A 17,995-nucleotide genomic window follows, 5' to 3' on the forward strand; every position below is an offset into this window, starting at 1 on the left:
GCCGCCTTCCAACACTCCCCACCACTGAGCACTCGTGACGGACTGGGAGTCAGACTTGGGATGTGCACCACCCAGGGGCACAGCGCTGCTTGAGAAAGGACTGTTGGCCAGTGAGAGGTTCGCCAGCCAGAGCTGTTGTGGAGCTTTGAATGCCTTGCTTTCTGAAGTTGCTGGAGCAAGATGAATCCCAGTTCTATGGTGGCCCAACACATGACAAGAAAGGGCTGACTGGGTTCTTTACTTTAGTAAACAGGAATTACTGAGTTTCCTTAAAACAAAGAAAAACTCTCGCTGAAAGTCTGAAACATTCAGAAAAGCACAAAAAGGAAAATAAAAACTACCCCCTTCTCCCACTAACTTGTGATGAGTTCTGACAAAATGCTATGGATTTCTTGGCAACTTTTTTCTGTATGTATGTGTCTGTGATTTTCGTTTCATGTTGAATTACAGTTTTCCATTTAGAAATAAGAAACACGAGCATAGCTGAGAACTCCTGAACCCCTCTCTGAGGAGTAATATCTACTGGAAGAGTTAGATGAGGTGAGAGAAGAGCCAAAGGAGAAAACTGTCCCAGAGCAGACAGACTGCCTGGTCTTGCAACCTGCAGTGGGAAGGGCCTGGTTAAAGGACCTCTCTTAGGATGGTGGCCATTGAGATAAACCAGGAACAAAACTCATCCAGGAGATACAATTCCTCTTCTCCTGCAATCTCACAGAACAAGATGCAATGAAATACTGCTCTGCTTTTGCAGGAGATGAGAGAGCAGGCTTTCCAACAGGCTCTAAAGTTGTCTAGACACGCTGTTTCTCCTCTGTGTTATCTGAATAGTAAGGCTTTTTCACACCAATTTCCACAAGACAGCTCACATTCAACGTTACTCTGGTGGCTCACATGGTATTTATCAAAACCTATGGCATCATGATGGTCCTTAATAACTCAACTTGTCAGAAAAACCTCATTCCAGAGACGATGAGTATTTTCATCACCTCCTGTCTGGTCCTGAGTGAGTCACGGTGTCATCCAGGAGAGAGGTGCCCCAGGCAGAGGAGAGCTTCATTCACAGCCCTGAGCAAATGCTGCTCTCATGGGCGTTTGAGGTTTCTTTCTAGCAACCAGAGACATTCTGAAAGCAAACAATAGCTGTGGAGCTGAGTGGAAAACTGAGGCTCAGGAGAAGGGGTTTGTCTGAGGTTCACTTAGATTTCTTGGCTATTAGCTGGACTTTGTCATGTCATCTGCTTCCCTAAAATGAATCATGGGGGTTCATCATACTATTCTCTCTGTTTTGGGGATGTTTGAAAATTTCAAGCTGTAAAGTTTAAAAAAGTAATCTGAACAGTGGGTAAAAAAGTGACTTTCATGGGACATGCATGCTACGTTGCTTCAGCTGTGTCCGATTCTTTGGAACCCTGTGGACTGTAGCCCGCCAGGCTCCTCTGTCCATGGAATTTTCCAGGCAAGAATACTGGAGTGGGTTGCCAAGGGATCTTCTTGACCCAGGGATCAAAACTGGGTCTCCTGCACTACAGATAGGTTCTTTACCATATGAGCCACCAGGGAAGCCCATAGGTTCCAGCTTCATGGTAGAGGGGGAGGCTTTTAGGCCCATAGGGATACCAGGAGGTTTTTTTCCAGCCCAAATGGCTTCCAGGCCTGAGCCTATTGTCCTTTAATGCTGTCATGGCATCCTTTGAACCAGAAAGAGAGCAAGTGGCAGAGCTATGAAAAGTTTATCCTGCTCTGAAATCAGAGGAAAAGTTTCCCTTCACTTCCTCCTCTCCGAGGGCCTTTAGAATTGCTGCCAAGTCACAGGAAAGGTCTTTCTCTAGTGGAAGTCCCACCCCACTAAGGTCTGGGTCTGCTGTCAGTTCTCCGTCTCCGGTCTCCCTCCACTTCATCGACCTTCCCTGTGTGTCTCAGAGCAAAAAGTGCTTTGTGTTTATGAATGTGACATGTGTCACTCTGGAACCTCTGTACCGTGCTGTCATGAAGACTTGACTGTAACTTGTTCCAGTGTCAATAAAATAGTGGCTGTGAGTTCTGTTCTTCCCAGACTGGTGATTCCAGTTGGTGACTTTCAAATAGGGGTTCACGTGGATTAGATGAAGAGTGTGTGGAGAACTTCAGCCTTCACCTCTGCATCTTACGGCTGAGCAAACACAAACAAACTGAGTGGGTAAAGAACCAGTTGAAAGCCTCCGGGTAGCTCTTCTTCCATCGTGCTGGCTGCAAGTCCCCTCTTTTGTGATTGTGAGTCTGTGTTGAGTGACTGGGGGCTCCATCTGGTCCTTGGTGATCCCAGAGATGAAGCTGCCACTCCCACATGCAGGGTGCAGTGGGTACAGTGTTCCTAGTCACAGGATTTCTGTCCACACTGGACCGAGGCTCCCCCTCTCCAACCAAGTAAGCTGGGTAGGAGCATCTATAAGCAGCTTTTTGCAGGAAACCCCTCTCATCAGGCAGCCCCCTTTTCTTGTCGCTTTAGCATAAAGCTATATTGTAACTAACTTTTAGACCAGGAACCCCCATGCTGTAATCACTTCTGGCCCAGGCACAACTTTCAAAATTTTAATCACACAATACCTTGCCTAACTTGTCAGTTCTTTCTGTAAATCAAAGGAGTAGAAATGAAGAAGTAATTTACAGATGACCAGATCTCTTCCCTGGCTTCCCCTCCAGTAATCTTGTGAACAAACTGTGTGACCAAACTGTGTGAACAAGACTAACAACTAGAGGAAGATCATGAGGAGCTGACAAGCCTGCACACAGTGGGGCAAGGTGACCACTCTGACCCCCCATCTCAGAGATTAACTGAGACGACTTCCCTCTTTCCCTGCAAAACTTCCCTGGCTGAGCAGCATCTTTAGAGCTGGTCTTTGGGAGATACTGACTCCAGCATCTCCCCAGATTCCTGCTGCTCTGATTAAAGGCACCTTGCCTTTCTACCAGCATTTGTCTCTCTCCCTTTCTCTCTCATGTTGATTTTTTTTTCGTATTCTATTTTTTTTTATTTTTCCATTTGCTTTTATTAGTTGCAGGCTAATTACTTTACAATATTTTAGTGGTTTTTCCATACATTGACATGAATCAGCCATGGATTTACATGTGTTCCCCATCCCGATCCCCTCTCCCGCCTCCTTCCCCACCCCATCCCTCTGGGTCTTCCCAGTGCACCAGCCCTGAGCACTTGTCTCATGCATCCAGCCTGGGCTGGTGATCTGTTTCACCCTTGATAGTATATTTGTTTCAATGCTGTTCTGTCAGAACATCCCACCCTCGCCTTCTCCCACAGAGTCTAAGAGTCTGTTCTGTACATCTGTGTCTCTTTTTCTGTTTACATATAGGGTTATCATTACCATCTTTTTAAATTCCATATATATGCATTAGTATACTGTATTGGTCTTTATCTTTCTGTCTTACTTCACTCTGTATAATGGGCTCCAGTTTCATCCATCTCATTAGAACTGATTCAAATGAATTCTTTTTAATGACTGAGTAATATTCTCATGTTGATTTTTGAGCGGTGAGCAGACAGACCTGATTTGGTAGCACTTCCACTGCATACATAATTACCCTGATGCCATCCAGAGCCCAGGAAATCAGTGTTAAATAATGACCCAGAAGGGGATTTATTGTACCTGGGGAACGTTTGAAAGAAGATGAAAGGCAACAGAGAAGAGAGAACTAGGACTTGCTGACAGTTCCTCCATGAGACACCTTGCTGAATATTTCTAAGCCCATAGACTCATTTTCCCTCAGTATTTCTCCAAGGTGGCTGTTATTATTTCTACACTGCAGGTGAGGAAACTAAAGCTCACTCTCAGTAAAGATCCTACAGCCTAATCTTGAGGTTAGGTTCTGAGAAGACATGTAGGAAAAGAACCTGACTTTGTTTTTAATTTAATGTTCTATGAATTTCCTTGATTATAGGGCACTGTGGGGAACAAAACTTGTTTATCCCAAAACCAGTGCTTGAGTTGCACACTTTAGGAAATGGTTGACTACCATTTGGTGGGTCCCAGGGCCCCTTGTAGCCCCGTGGTCAGTGAACTCATGCTTGCAGAGCAGGGCAGGTATCACGCTGCCTTGTGGACCCCCCCAGTTAGAAGCATCTTCCCAACCATCTGTGAGCCATGGCTGAGTGGCCCGGCCCTGCTTATCAACTGTGGCAGGTGGACGGCAGTAGCAGCCATCTCACAGCTGGCCTGGGTCTCAGGGTCTGCAGGCAGCAAGGGAAGAGCTCGGCTGGACCCTTGCTGCTCCAGGCAGGCTGGAACATTTCCCCGGGTCCCTAGGGTAATGGGAGCCATACCAGAGTGTCTGGCCGGGGCCGTCCAGGAAGAGGGCTCTTGTGACATCCACTGGGTAAAGATGCTTGTCCTAGAACGTTGCCCACAGATGGTAGAAGATGCTCCTAGTGCTGTGGGGTCAGGATGTCAGCACCTTGTTTTGGCCTCTGTGTACCCTCCCCACCCCCTCACTCTGTCACCTCACCCCTACCCTCCTCTCTCATGTCAAGGTGTATACACTTAGTAAAGGAAGAAATACAGTACATGCAATGCTGGAGGCTTTGGGGGGAAAGAATAACCAGTGGTATTTAGTGTGAGAAAGCCCTGGGGTTCAGGTTTTACAGCCTCTCTTGCCGACACTAAGCTATCTGCTGCTTCACGCGGACAAAGTACTTGATGTTAACAGCGCCTCCTCGTCTCCTCTTTTCAGCCTAGCAGGGACTCTGTACTCAGACTGGTCATGAATTTAAGTTGCTCAGATTCAATAGGCAAAGGAATCATGAACACATGGTTCAGGATATGGTTATCTCAGGTGGAGGAGGGGTAGGCATTGGCAGGTGGGGTGATGGGAACCACGTGGTTGTAAATAATTGTCAAGATTCTAACTTCAGTCTGGGGCAGTGGGTTCGTGGGTGCTTATTAGTTGATTTAAAGTCACCAATCAAATAGCTAAGCAAGTAGCTAAAAGCAGGTCATAGCTGGACAAACATTAAGAGCGTACCATAAACCCAGGGTTATGATTCATCCATTTCTGTGCCTCTGCAGCCTATATACAAACAGTAAGCCAGTAGAAATGGAACCTGGAGGTCCAGGCCTTCACCTTTCTTCCCTGCATCCTTCCAATCAAATTGCATCTGTATTTGTAGCATTAGAACATGCAAATAGAGCTCACTGCTGAGACAAGTAGGACAGGACAGCTATATTTATTTTTTAAAAGCAATCTTGTATTTTCAGATTTAAAACTTGCCTCTTCATTTCTTTTCTTTTGTTTTCTAATCCGTCACTCTCGCTAATTCTGCCCCAATTGTTCAAAACAGTTAAAGCGTCATTGTGAGGTGGCCACTCAGTACCCCTAGCCTCACCTGCTGTGCTGCTTCTCCTGGGCTAGCTGATTGGACGTTTACTTAACTCTAGTCAGCAGAGCAGGGGGTTCCCTGGTAGCTCAGTGGTAAAGAATCCTCCTGCCAATGCAGGAGACAAGAGTTTGATCACTGAGTAGAGGAGATCTCCTGGAGAAGAGAATGGCAACCCATTCCAGTATTCTTACCTGGAGAATCCCATGGACAGAGGAGCCTGACAGGCTACAGTCCATGGGGTTGCAAAAGAGTTGGACACAACTTAGTGACTAAACAACAACAATTCAAGCCAGCAGAGAACCTGCTTTCCCAGGACTCACCTTCTCCTCCCCTTAGTGGGTAGATATTCCAACTTCCTAGATCTGTTTCTTCCTCATTTTCCATTTACTCCTTTGCTTTGGAAGCTACATCTTCCAGCTGCTGTCCAAGAAAAGAAAAATTTCTTTTGAGACCTTGTATGTCCTATATGTCTGTGCTCAGTCACTTCACTCCTGTTCAAATCTTTGTGACCACATGGACTGTAGCCGGGCAGTCTCCTCTGTCCATGGGATTCACCAGGTGAGAATACTGGAGCAGGTCACCAGTTCTTCCTCTAGGGGATCTTCCCGACCCAGGGATTGAACCCGAGTCTCCTCTATTTGCAAGTGGATTATTTACTGACTGAGCCACCAGGGAAGCTCTGTATGTCCTGAGCTATGTATAATTCACATATAATTCAAATTGTGTCTGACTGAATATAGCATCATAGATTGAAAATTACTGTCTCTCAGAGTTTCGAAGGTATTTTATTAGTTTTCTGTTGCTGCCATACAGATTATGATTGCCTTAGTGGGCTAAGGGCTTCACTGATGGCTCAGTTGGTAAAGAATCTGCTTGCAATTCAGGAAACCTGAGTTCGATCCCTGGGTTGGGAAGATCCCCTGAAGAAGGGAAAGGCTACCCGCTCCAGTATTCTGGCCTGAAGAATTCCATGGACTGTGTAGTCCATGGGGTCGCAAAGAGTCAGACAGGACTGAGCAACTCACTTTCACTTTAGTGGGTTAAACAGCACAAATGTATGCTCGTCACTTCTGTGGGCAGGTCAGAAGTCAGACACAGGTCTCAGGAGGGCAAAAGTAAGACGCAGGCAGGGCTCCATTCCCTTGTGTAGGCTCCGGGTCTGATCATTTCCTTGCCTCTTCCAGCTCCCGAGGCCTCCCACACTCCATGACTCACGGCCCCTTTCCTCCAGCTTCAAGGGTAGCCGCCTGGCACCTCTCTGATCTTCTCTAGTCTTGTTTCCCCATCTCTCCTGCTCCTCTCCTCCACTTTCAGGACCTTTGTGATTCCACTGGGTCCACCTGATTAGCACAGGGTACTCTCCCCTCTTAGTCAGCTGACAGCAGTCCTGATTCCAGCTGCAGCCTTCATTCTGCTTTGCCTGGTGCATTCACAGGTTCTGGGGATGAGGACATGGAGATCCTTTGGAGGCCATTATTCAGCCGACCAGCACTGCTTGTCTGCCTTCTAGCACTTCTGCTGAGAAATTGGAGGCTTTTCTGACGCCCAGTCCTATGCATGCAACCCAAGATTACCTACCTTAGGTAGAGGCCAAACAGGGGGTCAAAGAATGTCATAAGAATCACTGCTTCTGCCCCATCAAGTATTTAATATAAGCACCAACCTGTGCGATCCCCACAGGCAGGTGATACTGCTCTGAGATTGGATTTTCACTGGGAGGATGATCTTCAGGGGCTTCCACCAACACTGCTGTACCTGTCCCCGTGTGTTGGTTCTGCCGGTTGTTGAGTGTTCTGACTGTATACTTATGTACTCAGGACTTAGCCATAGAATAAACTCATGAACCCAGTATGAGTGGGACATAAGCGACAATTCCATTTGTCACTTGACTTCCACAAGTCCCCCTCTCATCTATGAATCTCAATGTCTTTTTTCATCTCTAAGAATTGGTGGTCCAAAAGCCAGAGTCCAATTATCTCCAAATATATACATTGACCATTGCACAAGCCCCTTTGGAGAAAGGCCAGACCATTGATTAATGAGCTGACCCTGCTGACTGTAACAGTAACCATGGTTTCTGTGCCACTAGGAGTGAGTTACTATGTGGCTTCTGCCATCCCAGAATCCAATCCCATGAACGTCATGGAATCAGGGAACCCATTTCTAGGTAGCATCCTCACATTCATTTTTGATGCTCAGAAGAAATTGACTTTGGTGGTTTTACATATCCCTGCGTTTCCATCACTGGTGTGTTTCTCTATGTCAAGGAGAGGTCTGGGCCCTCTCAGAGGACATATGTAGGGTTGAATGCATGGGTCACACCTCCTAAATTCGCTTCAATATTACCATCTCTCAAAGTCTTTCTTTCTAAATTTTACTATATAATATCTCAAGTGCTTTATGGCATAGACCACTATTGAGCTCATGGGCTTCCCTGGTGGCTCAGTGGTAAAGAATCCACATGTCAAGTAGGAGACGCAGGTTCCACCTCTGGGGCAGGAAGATCCTTTGGAAAAGGAAATGGCAACCCACTCCAGTATTTTTGCCAGGGAAATCCCATGGGTAGTGAGCCTGGTGGGTTACAGTCCATAGGGTTGCAAAAGAGTCAGACATGACTTAGCAACTAAACCACCACCACTACTTAACCCAGAGACATAGAAACCTAGCAAACAATTAAAACAATTCTCAGGACTACAAACAGCTAAAAATTATCTTAAAAAGTAAGAACAATTTTGGAGCTCTTAAACTTCCTGATTTTAAAACTTATTACAAAGTTATAGAAAAAAAAAAAAAAACCTGTGATACTGACATAAAGATAGTCATACAGATCAATGGAATAGAATAAACCCTCACATATATGGTCAAGAAATTTTCAACCAGGCTGCCAAGACCAAAGAGGGAAAGGAGTCTTTTCAGCACATGGTGTTAGGAAAACTGAATATCCATATGCAGAAGAAAGAATGTGAACCCATGCAAGATGAATTAATTACCTAAAGAGCTAAAGCTATAAAATTCTTAGAAGAAAACATAGGGGGAAAAAAGTCTTTACAACTTTGGATTTGGCAAAGATTTCTTGAACTTGGCACCAAAAGCACAGGTGACAAAAGTTAAGAAGTTAACAATTAAAAGTTTTAATCAAAATTAAAAGTTTCTATCCATCAGAGGAAACAGCATAGTAAAAAGACAACCTTTAGAATGGAAATATACTTGCAAATCATATATTTGACAAGATATTAATATCCAGAATATACAAAGAGCTTCTACAACTCAACAACAATAGCAACAAAATCCAATTTTAAAACAGTCAAAGGACTTGAATAGACATTATTTCAAAGAAGATACCCAAATGGCCAAAAAACACATGAAAAAATTTCAAGATCACTTATTAGGGGGAAATGCAAATCAAAATCACAGTGAGATAACATTGCACACCCAGTTAGGATGGCTACTATTAAAAAAAAAAGCAGAAAAAAGAACATCAGTGTAGGTTAGAATGTGTGGAAACAGTAACTGTTGGACACAGCTGGTAGGAATGTAAAATGGAACAGCTGCTGTGGGAAACAGTATGGCAATCCCTCAAAAAGTTAAAAATAGAATGCCATATGATCCAGAAATTTCACTTCTGGTTATATACCCAGAGGAACTGAAAGCGGAGTTTCAAAGAGACATTTGTACATCCATGTTCATAACAGCATTTTCCACAAGAGCCAAAAGGTAGAAGCAACCCAAGTTGATGAATGGTAAAAAAAAAAATGTGGAATGTACACACAAAGAAACATTATTCAGCCTTTAAAGAAGAAGGAAATTCTGACACATGCTACAGTGTGGATGAAACTTGAGGGCTTTATGCTCTGTGAATAAGCTAGTAACAGAAAGACAAATCATGTATGACTTCATTTCCATAGAAGTACACAGATTAGTCAAATTCCAAAGAGTAGAGTTGTTTAATGGGTATAAAGTTTCAGTTTTGCCAGATGAAAAAAGTTCTGGAGGTTGGTTGTACAGTATAAATGTATTTAACAAGACTTAACTATACACTTAAAAATAATTAAGATGGTAAATACTGTTATATGTATTTTAACCATAAGTGTAAAAAATGTATATAAGTTGCATCTCAAAAACAAAAGGTCATTCTCAGTAACCCAAATTTAAACCACCGACTCCAGAATATCTGGTGTATATTCCCATGTTGATAAACTCAACCTAATCTACATTTTTATTTCTCCCTCCCTCTTCTAACACTCTGATAATCTACGCTCAGATATGTTACCTATGTTATTTGTAGATTTCAGTTATTTAAATCATGCAATTTGTTTAGTATGAAATATCTCCTTTGGGTTTGGTGATGTCAGTGGCCCCTGTGGCCCCTGGGTTCTAGAGGTAAACAGGAGGTAGTAGGGGTGGGACTTGAAGAGGCTTGACATTTCATTTCAAGGAGTCCTCTGATGAGGTTGGTATGTTAGCAGAGTGGACCAACCTCTGCAGATGGAGAGAAGAAATTGCTTCTTCATGCAAGAGAGGCTCAATGAAGTTTGCAATTATGGGAGTGGTCTGAATTGCCCACAAATACACTTATTTCAGTTTCAGGGTGCTGCCTTCCCCCTGTAAATGCCTTTACTTTTACATTAGAGACCAAGTGAAGCTGTCAATTCAACTGATGTTGTACTTCAGCAGGCCACTATGTTTGATTAGCCACTGTATTAGCTACATGAGCTCTGCACTTTTGAGAAACAAAAAATTCTTTTAGGGCAATCATGGAATATTCCTCATCCTCTGATGTAAAGTTTTCAGTCTGTTATTCTCTTTTTAAAACTATTATAGCTGAGTTAAAAGCAGCTGTCCCATCTCACAACTTGTCTACTTCTTATGTCCATAATAATGGTCAATCTCTGTGGCCACCAAAGCTTTACCTTCCACAGGCGATCCATTCCAAATGACTGTGGTGGATCATTTAAATAACCGCTCAACCAAAGCATGCTCTGGAACCCCTGAGCCTCTTCCTGTGTTGCTAACTCATCCTCACTGACTGTAAACCTAGGAAACTAGATAATGAATTCTGGATTACCATTCCCTTGAAAGTCTATAAGCCTGTCAACATTTCTGGACAATTTTTTTTTTTTTTTTTGATTCAAGCATTAAAATCTTTCTTAATTGAAGTATAGTTGATTTACAATGTTGTGTTCATTTCTGCTGTATAGTAAAGTGACTAAGTCATATATATATATATATTTTTTATTATGATTTTTCACAGGATATTGACTATAACTCCATGTGCTATACAGTGGGACCTAGTTGCTTACAAATTCGTTACTAATCTTTGCTATAGAAAATGAAGCCACTCTCAGTTCAGTTCAGTTCAGTTCAGTCGCTTAGTCATGTCCAACTCTTTGCGACCCCATAAATCTCAGCATGCCAGGCCTCCCTGTCCATCACCAACTCCCAGAGTTTACTCAAACTCAAGCCCATCGAGTCGGTGATGCCATCCAGCCATCTCATCCTCTGTCAGCCCCTTCTCCTCCTGCCCCCAATCCCTCTAAGCATCAGGGTCTTTTCCAAATGAATCAACACTTCGCAGGAGGTGGCCAAAGTATTGGAGTTTCAGCTTCAGCATCAGTCCTTCCAATGAACACCCAGGACTGATCTCCTTTAGGATGGACTGGTTGGATCTCCTTGCAGTCCAAGGGACTCTCAAGAGGCTTCTTCAACACCATAGTTCAAAAACATCAATTTTTTGGCGCTCAGCTTTCATCACAGCCCAACTCTCACATCCATACATGACCACTGGAAAAACCATAGTCTTGACCAGATGGACCTTTGTTGGCAAAGTAATGTCTCTGCTTTTTAATTTACTGTCTAGGTTGGTCACAACTTTCCTTCCAAGGAGGAAGCGGTTTTTAATTTCATGGCTGCAATCACCATCCGCACTGATTTAGGAGCCCCCCAAAATAAAGTCTGACACTGTTTCTACTGTTTCCCCATCTATTTCCCATGAGGTGATGGGACCAGATGCCATGATCTTAGTTTTCTGAATGCTAAGCTTTAAGCCAAGGTTTTCACTCTCTTCTTTCATTTTCATCAAGAGGCTTGTTAGTTCCTCTTCACTCTCTGCCATAAGGGTGGTGTCATCTGCATGTCTGAGATTATTGATATTTCTCCTGGCAATCTTGATTCCAGCTTGTGCTTCTTCCAACCCAGTGTTTCTCATGATGTACTCTGCATAGAAGTTAAATAAATAGGGTGACCATATACAGCCTTGACGTACTCCTTTTCCTATTTGGAACCAGTCTGTTGTTCCATGTCCAGTTCTAACTCTTGCTTCCTAACCTGCATACAGGTTTCTCAAGAGGCATGTCAGGTGGTCTGGTATTTCCATCTCTTTCAGAATTTTCCATAGTTTATTGTGATCCACAGAGTCGAAGGCTTTGGCATAGTCAATAAAGCAGAAATAGATGTTTTTCTGGAACTCTCATGCTTTTTCAATGATCCATCGGATATTGGCAATTTGGTCTCTAATTCCTCTACATTTTCTAAAACCAGCTTGAACATCTGGAAGTTCTCAGTTTACGTATTGCTGAAGCCTGGCTTGGAGAATTTTGAGCATTACTTTACTAGCATGTGAGATGAGTGCAATTGTGCGATAGTTTGAGCACTCTTTGGGATTGCCTTTCTTTGGGATTGGAATGAAAACTGACCTTTTCCAGTTCTGTGGCCACTGCTGAGTTTTCCAAATTTGCTGGCATATTGAGTGCAGCACTTTCACAGCATCATCTTTCAGGATTTGAAATAGTTAAAGTGGAATTCCATCACATCCACTAGCTTTGTTCGTAGTGATGCTTTCTAAGGCCCACTTGACCTCACAATCCAGGATGTCTGGCTCTAGGTGAGTGATCACACCATTGTGATTATCTGGGTCGTGAAGATCTTTTTTGTACAGTTCTTCTGTGTATTCTTGCCACCTTTTCTTAACATCTTCTGCTTCTGTTAGGTTCATACCATTTCTGTCCTTTATCGAACCCATCTTTGCCTGAAATGTTCCCTTGATATCTCTAATTTTATTGAAGAGATCTCTAGTCTTTCCCATTCTGTTGTTTCCCCCTATTTCCACTCTAGCTAGTTTAATAAAAATCAATCAATCAATCAATCAATCACTGGAAGGACTCTTTGGCCTTCACACATCTTCTACATCATATAGTTCACTTCTCCTTCCATGTCCACCTGTGTGTCTTCTTGCCAGAACCTAGGTCACAAGAAGATTGCTAATTGCAAATGTTATAGTGTAGGTAATTCTTAAAAAGCGTTCCAGGCTCTGTAGTATAAGGAAGTTGGAATGGATGTCAAATGAACCAACGTGATGTGGCACATGTAGCAAAGACCCATAGGAAGTAATCTCTCTCTCCGTCTTTGAAAGTCTGAAAATTACTTCATTATCTCTCTGAAATGATAGTTTAGTTGTGTAAAGAATAAAATAGCAGGTTGACTGATGCTTTCCCAAAACATTTTGGGGATGTTATTCTGTTTCTGGATTCTATCGTTATTGATAAGAAGAATGTTCTGTTTGTATTTTCTTTGTGGGTAGCTTTAAAGATTTTAATTTTTGAACGTTTGCTACTATATCTGGATGTATATTTGTTTTTATTTATTCTGTTTAGAACTGTCCAATCTCTCATCAGAAGATTCATATCATTTTTCAGTTCTGGAAAATTACCTGGCAATATCACATTAAATATATGTCCCCATTGTCTCTTTTTCTCATCCGGTAACTCTTTATCTGCCATTCATTAAAGCTTCTTATTAGATGCCCTTTGATTTTGAGATTCCCTTTCATACTTTTCATCTTCTTATCTCTGTTTTCTATTTTACATGTTTTCCAGAGATCTTTTAATTCACTACTTCTCTTTAGCTGAATCTAGTCATGTATTAATTGATTTTTAAAGTTTGAATGACAAATTTCTTTCATTCCCTGTGTGATCATGTGCTCCTTTTTGAGATGGGCCTGCACTTTTCTCTTAATGTCTTCTCTGTGTATTATGTACTATTCTTCCTTTTATCTATGTGAACAGTTTAGTTATTCTTATGGTGAAGTCCCTCAGGGATTAAGCTAATGTCTGTATTTCCTTGGCTGGAAATCTTCCTGTTTATTTTACCTGTTAACTCTCCTTTATGAAGGTGGATTTCCTTGTGTGTTGTGTAATTTTTGCCTATGAGCTCATATTTGGCAGGTGGTGTTTTCTGGAGAAGTACTGTGGAAATCCCAGGCGTATGCATTATCCTGAGGAAGGGGATACTATTTGCCTCTATTGGTGGCCCCTGAATTTTGGATGAATTGTTTCATTGTGATTTAATCAAACTTTATTTTTTATTCTATCATCATTTTAAAATGCATTCATTGATATAATAATTCCCTATCTTTACATGAAAGTTTGGAAAGTCTCTATGCCTTTTAAAAGTAAGCTTTTATCTTTTAAAATCAATTCAGTTCAGTTGCTCAGTTGTGTTCAACTCTTTGTGACCCCATGGACTGCAGCATGCCAGGCTTCCCTGTCCATCACCAACTCCTGGAACTTGCTCAAACTCATGTTCATCGAGTCTGTGATGTCAACCAACCATCTCCTTCTCTGTTGTCCCTTTCTCCTCCTGCCCTCAATCTTTCCCAGCATCAGGGTCTTTTCCAAAGAGTCAGTTCTTCACATCAGATGGCCAAAGTATTGGAGTTTCAACTTCAGCATCAGTCCTTCCAATGAATATTCAGGACTGATTTCTTTTAGGATTGACTGGTTTGATCTTCTTGTAGTCTGAGGGATTCTTGAGAGTCTTCTCCAACACCACAGTTCAAGAGCATCAATTCTTCAGTGCTCAGCCTTCTTTATAGTCCAACTCTCACATCCATACATGACTACTGGAAAAACCGTAGCTTTGACTAGACAGACCTTTGTCAGCAAAGTAATATCCCTTCTTATTAATATGCTGTCTAGGTTTGTCATAACTTTTCTTCCAAGGAGCAAGTGTCTTTTAATTTCATGACTGTAGTCACTGCAGTGATTTTGGAGCCCCCCAAAATAGTCTGTCAGTGTTTCCATAAGTTTAGATTTACAGAAAAATTAAGAGAGTACTCAGAGTCCTCTTCTACTCCACACCTAATTTCCCTTGTTAGAAACATCCTGTATTTGTATGATATATGTGCTACAATTAATGAACTAATATTGACACACTATTGTTAACTAAAGACCATGTTTATGCTCAGTCACTCAGTCGTGTCCAACTCTTTGTGATCCCTATGGACTGTAGCCCGCCAGGCTTCTCTGTCCATGTGATTCTCCAGGCAAGAATATTGGAGTGGGTTGCCATGCCCTCCTCCAGGGGATCTTATAGACCCTGAACTAAAGTCCATGCTTTATTCAAATTTCCTTAGTTTGTACCTCATCTCACCCATGATAGCACTTTATAGTCACCCTGTCTTATCTCCTCTAGACTATGACAGCTTCATAGACTTTCCTTGTTTTTGAAGATCTCTACAGTTTTGGGGAAGACTTTTACCTTCAACTGAGATTTATGTGATGTTTCTCTTATGATTAAACTGGGATTTGGGAAAGGAGGAAGGTGATATTTTTACATTATCATATCAAAAATGCATATTATGAACATGGAAGTTACCAGGTACAGACCTTGAAGATAAAGTAGCTGCATAAATTATCTGGAATTCTGTCTTGTAGGAGATCTGTCTCTCCTCTTCCATTTATTCACTTATTCAACCATTATTTAACATTGTGAACTCATGGATATTAATTGTATACTTTGGGTTACCATCTATTTATTTATATTGTTTCCCAAATTGCTCCAGTTTTGGCCATTGGAAACTCTTCCAATTGTCTCCTGTATCCATTTTCTAAATTAATTAATTAATTTATTTTACTTTACAACATTGTATTGGTTTTGCCATACCTTGACTTGAATCCGCCATGGGTGTACATGTTTTCCCCATCCTGAACCCCCCTCCCACCTTCCTCCCTATCCCATCCCTCTGGGTCATCTCAGTGCACCAGCCCCAAGCATCCTGTATCTTGCATCAAACCTGGACTGGCGATTTGTTTCACATGAAATTTACATGTTTCAATGCCATTCTCCCATATCATCTCACCCTTGCCCCCTCCCACAGAGTCCAAAAGACTGTTCAATACATCTGTGTCTCTCTTGCTATGTCAAATACAGGGTTATCATTATCATCTTTCTAAATCCCATATATATGCGTTAGTATACTCTATTGATGTTTTTCTTTCTGACTTACTTCACTCTATATAATAGGCTTCAGTTTCATCCACCTCATTAGAACTGATTCAAATGCATTCTTTTTAATGACTGAGTAATATTCCATTGTGTATATATACCACAGCTTTCTTATCCATTTGTCTGCTGATGGGTATCTGGGTTGCTTCCATATCCTGGTTATTATAAACAGTGTTGCAATGAACACTGGGGTACATGTGTCTCTTTCAGTTCTGGTTTCTTCAGTGTGTATGCCCAGGAGTGGGATTGCTGGGTCATATGGCAGTTCTATTTCCAGTTTTTTAAGGAATCTCCACACTGTTCTCCATAGTAGTTGTACTAGTTTGCATTTCCACCAACAGTATAAGAGGATTCCCTTTTCTCCACACCCTCTCCAGCATTTATTGCTTGTAGACTTTTGGATAGCAGCCATTCTGACCTCCGTGAGATGGTACCTCATATTTGCATTTCTCTGATAGTGAGTGATGTTGAACATCTTTTCATGTTTCTTAGCCATCTGTATGTCTTCTTTGGAGAAATGTCTGTTTAGTTCTTTGGCCCACTTTTTGATTGGGTCTTTTATTTTTCTGGAATTAAGCTGCAGGAGTTGCTTGTATATTTTTGAGATTAATTCTTTGTCCATTGCTTCATTTGCTATTATTTTCTCCTATTCTGAAGGCTGTCTTTTCACCTTGCTTATAGTTTCCTTTGTTTTGCAGAAGCTTTTAATTTTAAATAGGTCCCATTTGTTTATTTTTGCTTTTATTTCCAATATTCTGGGAGGTGTGTCATAGAGGATCCTGCTGTGGTTTATGTTGGAGAGCATTTTGCCTATGTTTTCTTCTAGGAATTTTATAGTTTCTGGTCTTACATTTAGATCTTTAATCCATTTTAAGTTTATTTTTGTGTATGGTGTTAGAAAGTGTTCTAGTTTCATTCTTTCACAAATGGTTGACTAGTTTTCCCAGCACCACTTGTTAAAGAGGTTGTCTTTTTTCCATTGTATATTCTTCCCTCCTTTGTCAAAGATAAGGTGTCCATAGGTGCATGGATTTATCTCTGGGCTTTCTATTTTGTCCCATTAATCTACATTTCTGTCTTTGTGCCAGTACCACACTGTCTTGATGACAGTGGCATTGTAGTAGAGACTGAAGTCTGGCAAGTTGATTCTTCCAGTTCCATTCTTCTTTCTCAGGATTGGTTGGGCTATTTGAGGTTTTTCTATTTCCATACAAATTGTGAAATTATTTGTTCTAGTTCTTTGAAAAATACTGTTGGTAGCTTGAATCTATAGATTGCTTTGAGTAGTACACACATTTTCACTATATTGATTCTTCCGATCCATGAACACGGTATATTTCTCCATCTATTTGTCTTCTTTGGTTTCTTTCATCAGTGTTTTATAGTTTTCTACATATAAGTCTTTTGTTTCTTTAGATAGATTTATTCCTAAGTATTTTATTCTTTTCATTGCAATGATGAGTGGAATTGTTTCCTTAATTTCTCTTTCTGTTTTCTCATTGTTAGTGTATAGGAATGCAAGGGATTTCTGTGTGTTAATTTTATATCCTGCAACTTTACTATATTCATTGATTAGCTCTAGTAATTTTCTGGTGGAGTCTTTAGTCTTTAGTCTTTTCCATGTAGAGGATGATGTCATCTGCAAACTGTGAGAGTTTTACTACTTCTTTTCCAATCTGGATTCCTTTTATTTCTTTTTCTGCTCTGATTGCTGTGGTCAAAACTTCCAAAACTATATTGAATAGTAGTGGTGAGAGTGGGCACCCTTGTCTTGTTGCTGACTTTAGGGGAAATGCTTTCAATTTTTCACCATTGAGGATAATGTTTGCTCTGGGTTTGTCATATATAGCTTTTATTATGTTGAGGTATGTTCCTTCTATGCCTGTTTTCTGGAGTTTTTTTTTTTTTTTTTTTTTTTTTTTTTAGCATAAACGGATTTTGAATTTTGTCAAAGGCTTTTTCTACGTCTATTGAGATAATCATATGGTTTTTATTTTTCAATTTGTTAATGTGGTGTATTACATTGATTGATTTGTGGATATTGAAGAATCCTTGCATCCCTGGGATAAAGCCCACTTGGTTATGATATATGATCTTTTTAATATGTTGTTGGATTCTGTCTACTAGAATTTTGTTAAGGATGTTTGCATCTATGTTCATCAGTGATATTGGCCTAAAATTTTCTTTTTTTGTGGTATCTTTGTCAGGCTTTGGTATTAAGGTGATGGTGGCCTGATAGAATGAGTTTGGAAGTTTACCTTCCTCTACAATTTTCTGGAAGAGTTTGAGTAGGATAGGTGTTAGTTCTTCTCTAAATTTTTGGTAGAATTCAGCTGTGAAGCCGTCTGG

This window comes from Muntiacus reevesi, chromosome 9 (genome assembly GCF_963930625.1).
Source record: "Muntiacus reevesi chromosome 9, mMunRee1.1, whole genome shotgun sequence".
NCBI lineage: Eukaryota > Metazoa > Chordata > Mammalia > Artiodactyla > Cervidae > Muntiacus > Muntiacus reevesi.